This window comes from Gossypium hirsutum, chromosome A06, assembly GCF_007990345.1.
Source record: "Gossypium hirsutum isolate 1008001.06 chromosome A06, Gossypium_hirsutum_v2.1, whole genome shotgun sequence".
Taxonomy (NCBI): Eukaryota; Viridiplantae; Streptophyta; class Magnoliopsida; order Malvales; family Malvaceae; genus Gossypium; species Gossypium hirsutum.
The window spans coordinates 7,160,504-7,169,770 of NC_053429.1; positions in this window are offsets into that span (position 1 = coordinate 7,160,504).

Genomic DNA, 9,267 nt, shown 5'->3' on the forward strand with positions numbered 1-9,267 from the left:
AATATATTTTTTTAAAATAATGATTTGAATAAAATTTTAAAAATAATTTACTAAGAGTAATACTAAAAAATTATTAAAAATGAAAGAGTTTGATATGATACTAAAATTATTAAAAATTTAAAATATATAGAAAAAACAGGGAAACATGGATTAAATCAAAATAAAAAGGGTTGAAAAACGAAGATGAACAAAGAATAAAATAAGAACAAACCGTAGAAAATAAGAACGTAAGAGGGAGAGAAATTTGAGTGAAAGCTCTCAAAAATTTTTATTGTTTCCCAAAACTCCAGTGTGTTTACAATGAAGGGAGAGACCTCTATTTATAGTTGAACCTCCTCAAATCCAACGGTACAGATCAATTACATCAACAGTTAAGATTAAAAGGTATCTACAAATTAAATCTCTAAGATTACAAAATCATATCTTCTAAGATTGCATATCATTGAAGATTATATTTCCATATGAGTCAAGCTTTTAGATGGACCTTAAATCTTTTCAAGTAATAGGCCATTCTGATCGGGCCAAATTATATTTGTAATTCTGGACTGAACTTGGACTTCGTTTTTTTTAGGGTTTATTATTTTTGTTTTTGGACTTATTTCTGGGCCCGGGCAAAATTGAGTGTCTACAGCTGCCCCTCTTTGCTCATTGCTGTGTAACAGGAATAGAACAAAGACTATAAAATGACCAATTTTTCCCGGGCTCTCTGAGTCTTGAGTTTTTGATCCTTGATCTTCTTTGGCCTCTTGACGGCTTCAATCTGCTTCACTGCAACTCAGGAAGGCGATATCTGCTATCTTTGATCTGCTCCCCATCTAATACAGAGACGCCAAATCTGTTATCTTCAATCTGCTTCCCGTCTAATACAGAGACGCCAAATCTGCTTCTTCAATCTGCTCCTTGTCTAATACAGAGATGCCAAATCTGTTATCTCCGATTTGCTCTTCGTCTAATACAGAGATGCCAAATCTGTTATCTCCGATTTGCTCCCCGTCTAATACAGAGATGCCAAATCTATCATCTTGGATCTGCTTCGATGTAAACACATGAAGGTCAAATCTGCTATGTCTTCGATCTGCTCCTCGTCTAATATAAAGATGCCAAATCATCTTGGATCTGCTTCAATGAAGGTCCAATCTGTTATGTCTTTGATCTGCTCCCTGTCTAATACAGAGATACCAAATCATCTTGGATCTGCTTCAATAAAGGTCAGATCTGCTGTGTCTTCTATCTGCTCCCCGTCTAATACAGAGATGCTAAATCATCTTGGATCTGCTTCAATGAAGGTCAGATCTGCTATGTCTTCGATCTGCTCTCCGTCGAATATGGAGATGCCAAATCATCTTGAATCTGCTTCAATGAAAGTCAGATCTGTTGTGTCTTCGATCTGCTCCCTGTCTAATACAGAGATGCCAAATCATCTTGGATTTGCTTCAATGAAGGTCAGATCTGCTATGTCTTCGATCTGTTCTCCGTTGAATATGGAGATGCCAAATCTGTTTCTTCGATTTGTTCTCTGACAGTACAGAGATGCCAAATCATCTTAGATCTGCTTCAGTGTAAACACGTGAAAGCCAAATCTACTATGTCTTCGATCTGCTCCTTGTCAACACAAGGATGCCAAATCATCTTGGATGTACTTCAATGTGAAGACATCCGAAGGTTAGATCTGCTATGTCTTCGATCTGCTCTCCGTCGAATATGGAGATGCCAAATCTGTTTCTTTGATTTGTTCTCTGACAATACAGAGATGTTAAATCATCTTGGATCCGCTTCAGCGTAAACACCTGAAGGTCAAATCTGCTATGCTTTAGCCTATTACCCTACTGCTTAGGAGGTTAAAGCGCATCAATCTTCATTGTCCCTTGAAGTATATAACCTGTATAATGTGTATGAGTTCATGCCTAATGATTAGGATGCTATGATCGAAGTGAGTCAAATGCTCCTAATTAAACCTGTTATAATGCAAAATGTTTATGAATATGACCCTTATTCCAGACGTCACCACCTATTCTTTCGTCGAAGTTTATCCTTATTTCTCTCGAAGTATCATTCCTACTCAGCCTATGGGTTTGTACCATTCTTCAAATGCTATGACCCACTAAAAATGTTTGTAAGATGATCCTCTCTTAGGATTGAATCGTTTGATTTGTCCAATCATCATTTTGGACTAAAGAAAGAATTTCCTCGAGTTTTTTCAAACCTCACTTACGTGAATTCTTCGAACAATTGTTCTGTTTTAGTTTCTTGTATTATCTAGAAATTTCTAGAGTAATGAACAAAACTTCATTTGTGAAAATTATATAGTTCATCTATCATTATTTTAATACAACATACTTTAAGAATAATAGAAGATGAATTTCATCTTGAGAATAATTAGATTTGAATAAATTTGTCAAAAATAAAAAGGAAATTAATCTGAAAGCCTATCTTTGAGAAGAAAAAGAATCTAAAGATAGTAAATAGGACAAAAGTTAGATGCCCTAGATATCGCCGCTTGAGCGTTTATATGCCAGCTCCATGAAGACTTTCTTGAATTCAACATGTGTTTAAAAGATCCAAAGTACTTTTTTGATGCCCTGATATGCAACGCACTTCACTCTTCGTTGAATCAGATATAGCAAGATTACCGTGTCCTCTTCAAAATTTGAGCTGCCCTTTCGGGTTTTCAACTCAAAACCCCTTTGGTCACAAGGCGCCCTTTGCGGGTTTTCACCTTGGCCTCTCCTTTTTTTTTTGAAAACTTAAGGCGCCTTTTGCGGGTTTTCACCCTGAATTCTTCTCTCCTTTAGACAAAGTACTTTTTGACTGAGTTTGAATTCACTGGATTGGGAAAACACTTCCCATCCATTTCCGTTAAGATCAATGCACCCCCAGATAAAGCCTTCTTTACGACATACGGCCCTTCCCAATTTAGCATCCATTTTCCTCTAAAGTCCTTTTGAATAGGGAGGATCTTTTTCAGCACAAGATCCCCCTCATGGAATTCTCTTGGTCGCACTTTCTTGTCGTAAGCTCGCATCATTCGCTTTTGATACATCTGACCATGACGAATGGCCTTTAGCCTCTTTTCCTCAATCAAGTTCAACTGATCATATCGCGATTGTATCCATTCAGCTTCATTCAACTTTATCTCTAACAAGACTCGAAGAGACGGTATTTCCACTTCAATGGGTAACACTGCTTCCATCCCATAAACCAACGAGAAATAAGTTACCCCGGTAGAAGTTCTGACAGACGTTCGGTAAGCTAAGAGTGCAAATGGTAACTTCTCATGCCAGTCTCTATAGGTTTCAGTCATTTTCCCCACTATCCTCTTGATGTTTTTGTTAGCAGCTTCCACTGCCTCATTCATCTTTGGGCGATACGGCGAAGAGTTATGATGCTTAATCCTGAACTGGCTGCAAACTTCTGCTTTCGTTTTGTTGTTCAAGTTCAGTGCATTGTCTGATATGATCCTTTTAGGCATCCCATACCGATAAATAATCTATTTCTTCAAGAATCGACTTACAGTCGACTTAGTAACATTCGCATAAGAAGTAGCCTCTACCCATTTCGTGAAGTAATCAATGACTACAAAAATAAAGCGATGCCCATTTGAAGCTTTTGGTGATATTGGCCCAATGACATCCATGCCCCACATAAAAAAAGGCCATGGAAAAGTCATAACGTGTAGAGGTGAATGTGTTACATGAATCTTGTCTCCATAATTTGACATTTATGGCATTTTTTGGCGTAGTTGATACAATCCCCTTCCAAAGTAGACCAATAATATCTAAACCTCATGATTTGTCTAGCCATCGTGAAACCATTAGCGTGCGTCCCACAAACACCCTCGTGAACTTCTTCCAAGATTAACTTAGCTTCCACGGCGTCAACACATCTCACAGTACTTGGTCCTTTCTTCTTTTATGTCCCCATCCAAAACGTAGTCGCAGGCTAATCTCCATAAAGTTCACTTATCATTTTCAATTGCTTGTTCTGGATATTTACGATCTCTCATATATCGCAATATATCCTGATACCAAGGGTTATCATCCTTTTCTTCTTCCTCAATGTTACAACAGTGACTGAAGCCTCAAAGATACTCATCTGAATGGGTCTCATCTCCTCCTCTTTATTCACTTTAATCATTGAAGCGAAGGTTGCTAGAGCATCTGCCATCTAGTTTTCGTCTCATGGGATATAATTGAAAGTGATGTCATCGAACTCCTCAAGTAACCCCAAAACTACCTTTTGATAATTGATCAATTTAGGATCCCTTGCCTCCCATTCACCTTTAAGCTGGTAAATTACCAACGCGGAGTCTCCATAAACTTCCAAGGTTCTTATTCTTTGCTCTATAGCCGCTCAGAGTCTCATGATGCACGCTTCATACTCGGCCATATTGTTTGTGCAATCAAAATCCAACTTGCACGTGAATGGATAATAATCACCATTTGGAGATACCAAGACTGCCCCAATTCCATTTCCCACTACATCGGATGCCCCATCAAAGCTCAACTTCCAAGGATAATCCTCTGTAGCTGCTACACACATCAACTCCTCATTTGAAAAATCAAAATTCAACAGCTCATAGTCTTCTAGAGCTCTACTAGCCAGAAATTCTGCTATCGCACTTCCTTTTATAGCCTTCTAGCTCACATAAACTATGTCAAACTCTGAAAGCAGAATTTGCCACCTCGCTATTCTTCCATTCAAAGCTGTTGACTCCATCATATACTTCAGAGGATTAAGTTTTGAAATAAGCCAAGTAGTATGATACAACATATATTGCCGAGTCGTCCAGATTAAAGCATAGCACAATTTCTCAATTGGCGAATATCTCATCTCACACTCTGTGAATTTCTTGCTGAGGTAGAATATCGCCTTCTCCTTTCTTCCCGACTTGTCATGTTGGCTAAGCACACATCCCACAGAATTGCTAAACACTGATAAGTACAGAATTAATGGTCTACCTAGATTAGGTGGAGATAACACAGGAGCATTTAACAAGTATTGCTTAACCTTATCAAACGCACTCTGGCATTCCTCATCCCAAGTACCTTGGTTGTGTTTTCTAAGGAGGCGAAATATAGGGTCACATTTCTCAGTTAATTGTGAAATAAACCGAGCAATATAATTCAACCTTCCAAGAAAACTCTGAACTTCTTTCTGAGTACGCGGTGAAGGTAAATCTTGTATGGCTCTAACTTTGTCTGGATCAACTTCTATTCCTTTTTCACTCACCACAAAACCTAGTAACTTCCCGACCTAGCTCTGAAAGTACATTTTTCCGGATTAAGTTTTAACTGAAACTTCTTTAATCTCAAGAATAGTTTCTTTAAAACCTCAATATGTTCCTCCTCTGTTCGAGTTGGCAATCATATCATCAACATATACCTCAATTTCCTTGTGCATCATATCATGAAATAAGCTCACCATAGCCTTTTGGTATGTTGCCCCTGCATTCTTTAGCCCAAAGGGCATTACCTTGTAACAGAAAGTCCCTGAAGGTGGTCTGGTCCATGTCTTCAGGATGCATCTTTATCTGATTGTACCCTGAAAAACCATCCATGAAGGAGAACAACGAATATCCCGCCGTGTTGTCTATCAAAGTGTCTATGTGAGGCAGAGGGAAATTATCTTTTGAGCTAGCTTTGTTCAGATCCCTGTAATCAACACACATTCGTACCTTCCCATCCTTCTTAGGAACTGGTACAATGTTAGCTACCCATTCAGAATACTTCACCTCTTGTAAGAATCCTGCATCGAACTATTTCTTGACTTCATCGTTTATTTTTAATACGATATCTGGTCTCATTCTTCGCAACTTCTGTTGAACTGGTTTACAATTCTGTCTTATTGGAAGATGATGCACCACAATATCAGTCTTTAACCCTGGCATATCTTGATAGGACCATGCGAAGATATCCTTGAACTCACGTAACAACTCAATCAGTCCTTGCCTTATATCATCAGCAATATGCGTGTCAATTTTCACCTCTTTCCCTTCCTCTAGGGCTACATTCTCTACTGCCTCTTTCTCATGTGGCATGATTTGTTTCTCCTCCTGTTTCACCATCCTCAAAAGATCTAGAGACACATCACAATCCTGGACATCTTCAAAATCCTATGATTCCTCTAAACACATGTCTTGCTCACGAGAGAAATCAGGATTTGTAATATCAATGCTCATGTCATTGATATTTAGGGATCTGTGAAGTATAAAGAATATACAAAGAATGAATAAATTTAAGAATGATTATTTATGTGCTATGAATGAAAGAATAAGAATTGCCAAAATTTAACGGAACATTGGTTGATAAAAATGAAACAATACTCGTTCAAATTGATAAAAGTTATGCTTTATTAAAAAATAATAGATGATTGTAAGCCCATTTCACAAATGAAATCCTATTACTCCTAGGCTCTAGAGTAACAAGAATGTTTCGATAATTACTCTGAAAAATTCCTAAAGACTACAGGAAGTTCCTCCACAGTCCAATTGTTCAGAGAGCTTCCCGGTTTGTAAGGGCGAATGCCCTCAAGGTTTCCTTGCTCCGATCCTTTATCGTGTATAGCATTAATCTGATGACCTTCTTCTAAAAGTAACCCTCCTGATATAAAGGTTTGGGATATTGGAGGGAATGTCATCGGCTCCCACTCCACTTCTCTTCTATTAAGGCACGCCCTTCTTCCCTCTTGGCGCTTCTCAACTTCCTTCCTCCTTTGCTTATAGTCTAGCTTGAAGCCCAGACCAAAGCGATCTCTCTTCTCTTTCAGTTCTGGGATTTGAGTCCCTCCTTGCAGGTATTTTCCTAACACCCTTCCTGGTAAGGCTCCCTTTCTTACTATCACTTGTAGAGCCATCCTCGTGGCTCTTGCTATCTTTGGCGCCGGTGGCTCACTCCCTTCTGAAATGAAGGTCGCATTCAAAAATTCTAAAGAGCGAAAGGAACACTCAATAGACTCTTCGTTTGTCTCGACATAAGGGGCCTTGCTAGTGACTGCGGCTATAATATCCTCCTCCGCATTGATGGTTATTAACCGTCCATCCGTCACTAACTTTAATTTTTGGTGCAACGATGAGGGCACCGCTCCCGCTGAATGTATCTATGGCCTCCCTAATAAGCAATTGTAGGAGTGCTTGATATCCATCACCAAGAAGTCTACTTCGTATATATTCGGCCCAAATTCCAAGGGGATGTCAATCCTTCCCATCACCTTTCTTTTTGTACCGTCAAAAGCTCTTACCATATTTTGACATGTATTCATGTGAGAATCATCAATGGGTAATCTGTTCAGAGTAGACAACGGTAAAACATTCAAAGCCAATCCATTATCGACAAGCACACTTGGAAGTGTGTACCCCTTAATCGAATGGTGATGTGCAGGGCCTTGGTTGACCCCCTGCCCCCCGGTAGGATTTCATCGTCATTAAAATAGATGAAATTATCTGCACTTATGTTATTCACCAACCGGTCCAGCTTGTTAACGGATATGTCATGGGTGACATATGTTTCGTTGAGCACCTTCATCAATGTATCCCGATGCACCTCAGAACTTAGAAGTAGAGCCAATACTGATATGCGAGCTGGCTGCTTATACAATTGCACAACCACGCTATACTCGCTATGTTTAAGAAACTTTAGAAATTCCTTAGCCTCTTCCTCCTTTACTGGCTCCTTGATAGGTGCTTCGGCCTCTTTCTCCTTTTCTGTACTAACATTCTTTGTTTTTGTGGGCTCCTCTCTGACGCCCACTGTATCATACCGCTTCCCGCTCCGTGTATGGGAACCCTCACCTTGGACTTCCTTAGAAGCACTTGCTATATCCTCCCTCTCCAGTATTGACACATGGCAGTTATAACTCTATGGTACTCTCTTGTTATCCTTATAAGGAAATGAAACAGGTTTATGAATGATGACTTTCGGTACCGTCAGTATTTCAACTTCATTACTTCCTGGTAAAGAAATAATGATCCTTGGCCGGTTTTGATTCTTCAGTGCATCTTCTAATGTACATATATGTCTCTCATTTGGCCCAGCTTCATAAAATCCTAGCTCATTGTTGTCCATAAGGCTTTGTATCAATGCCTTAAACTCGTCGCATTCCTGAATCTTATGCCCCTCTTTGGCATGGAACTCATAATAGTCCCTTGCTTCTTCATTCCTCTCTTTAGAGATTATCATCTCTCTTTTTACCATTTCTTCCCAAATCATCTTCATCGGCGTTCTCACCTCAGCCACGCCTTCCTTTATTCTCCTCTCACTGGTTTCACCAATGGCGTTCACTCATTGATTGCTATGATTTGGTAATGGGTTTTCAGTATTCGGGGTATTATCGAACTTCACTACCCCCATCTTAATAAGCCTTTCTACGGCCTTCTTAAAATTAGTACAGTTTTCAATCGAATGCCCCGGTATTCCAGCATAGTATTCGCATCTGGCGTTTGCGTAATACCATTTAGGATATGGGGGCTGCAATGGCTTAAGGTAAAAAGGAGAAATAACATGTGCATCGTATAAGCATTGATAGAGCTAATGATACGTCACGGGGATAGGTGTGAATTGCATCCTTTCAGAATTCTACCTTATACCTGACTCCTGCCTTTGAGAACTCTGTTGCTCAACCACAGCTGTTTTAGGTTGACCAACTATGATTGCCCTCGTGTTGAAACTGCTTGTGTTATTCACTTCACTATCCTTTCTCTTTGGGGCCGATCTTTTAGTTGTTTCCCCCTCAATTTTGCCACCCCTTATGGCATTCTCAATCATCTCTCCTGCCATGACTATATCCGCAAAGCTTTTGGTGGTGCTCCCAATCATGTGAGTGATGAATGGAGCTTTTAGAATGTTGATGAACAACATGGTAGTCTCCTTCTCCAACAACGGTGGTTGAACTTGCATTGCTACCTCTCTCCATCTCTGTGCATATTGCCTAAAATTTTCATTAGGCTTTTTCTTCATGTTTTGTAGCGTGATCCTATCCGGAGTCATGTCAGTCACATGATTGTTGTAATGCCCCCACGCCCGAGACCATCGCCGGAGTCGAGCTTGAGGTGTTACCGAACATAATTTATCGAATTAAGAACTTCGAATCATTTATTTCTACATTCACAGCTTTCTAGCTACCTGCGTCACAGTTACAAGAAAAATCATATCTCGAGTTACAAAACTCAAAATCAAGATCCATAAATTTTCATTGAATCTAGACTCATATATCTATTTATTGATTTTTTTAAATTTTTGGTTGGGCCAATAAATATAGTTTATTAGTTAAAGT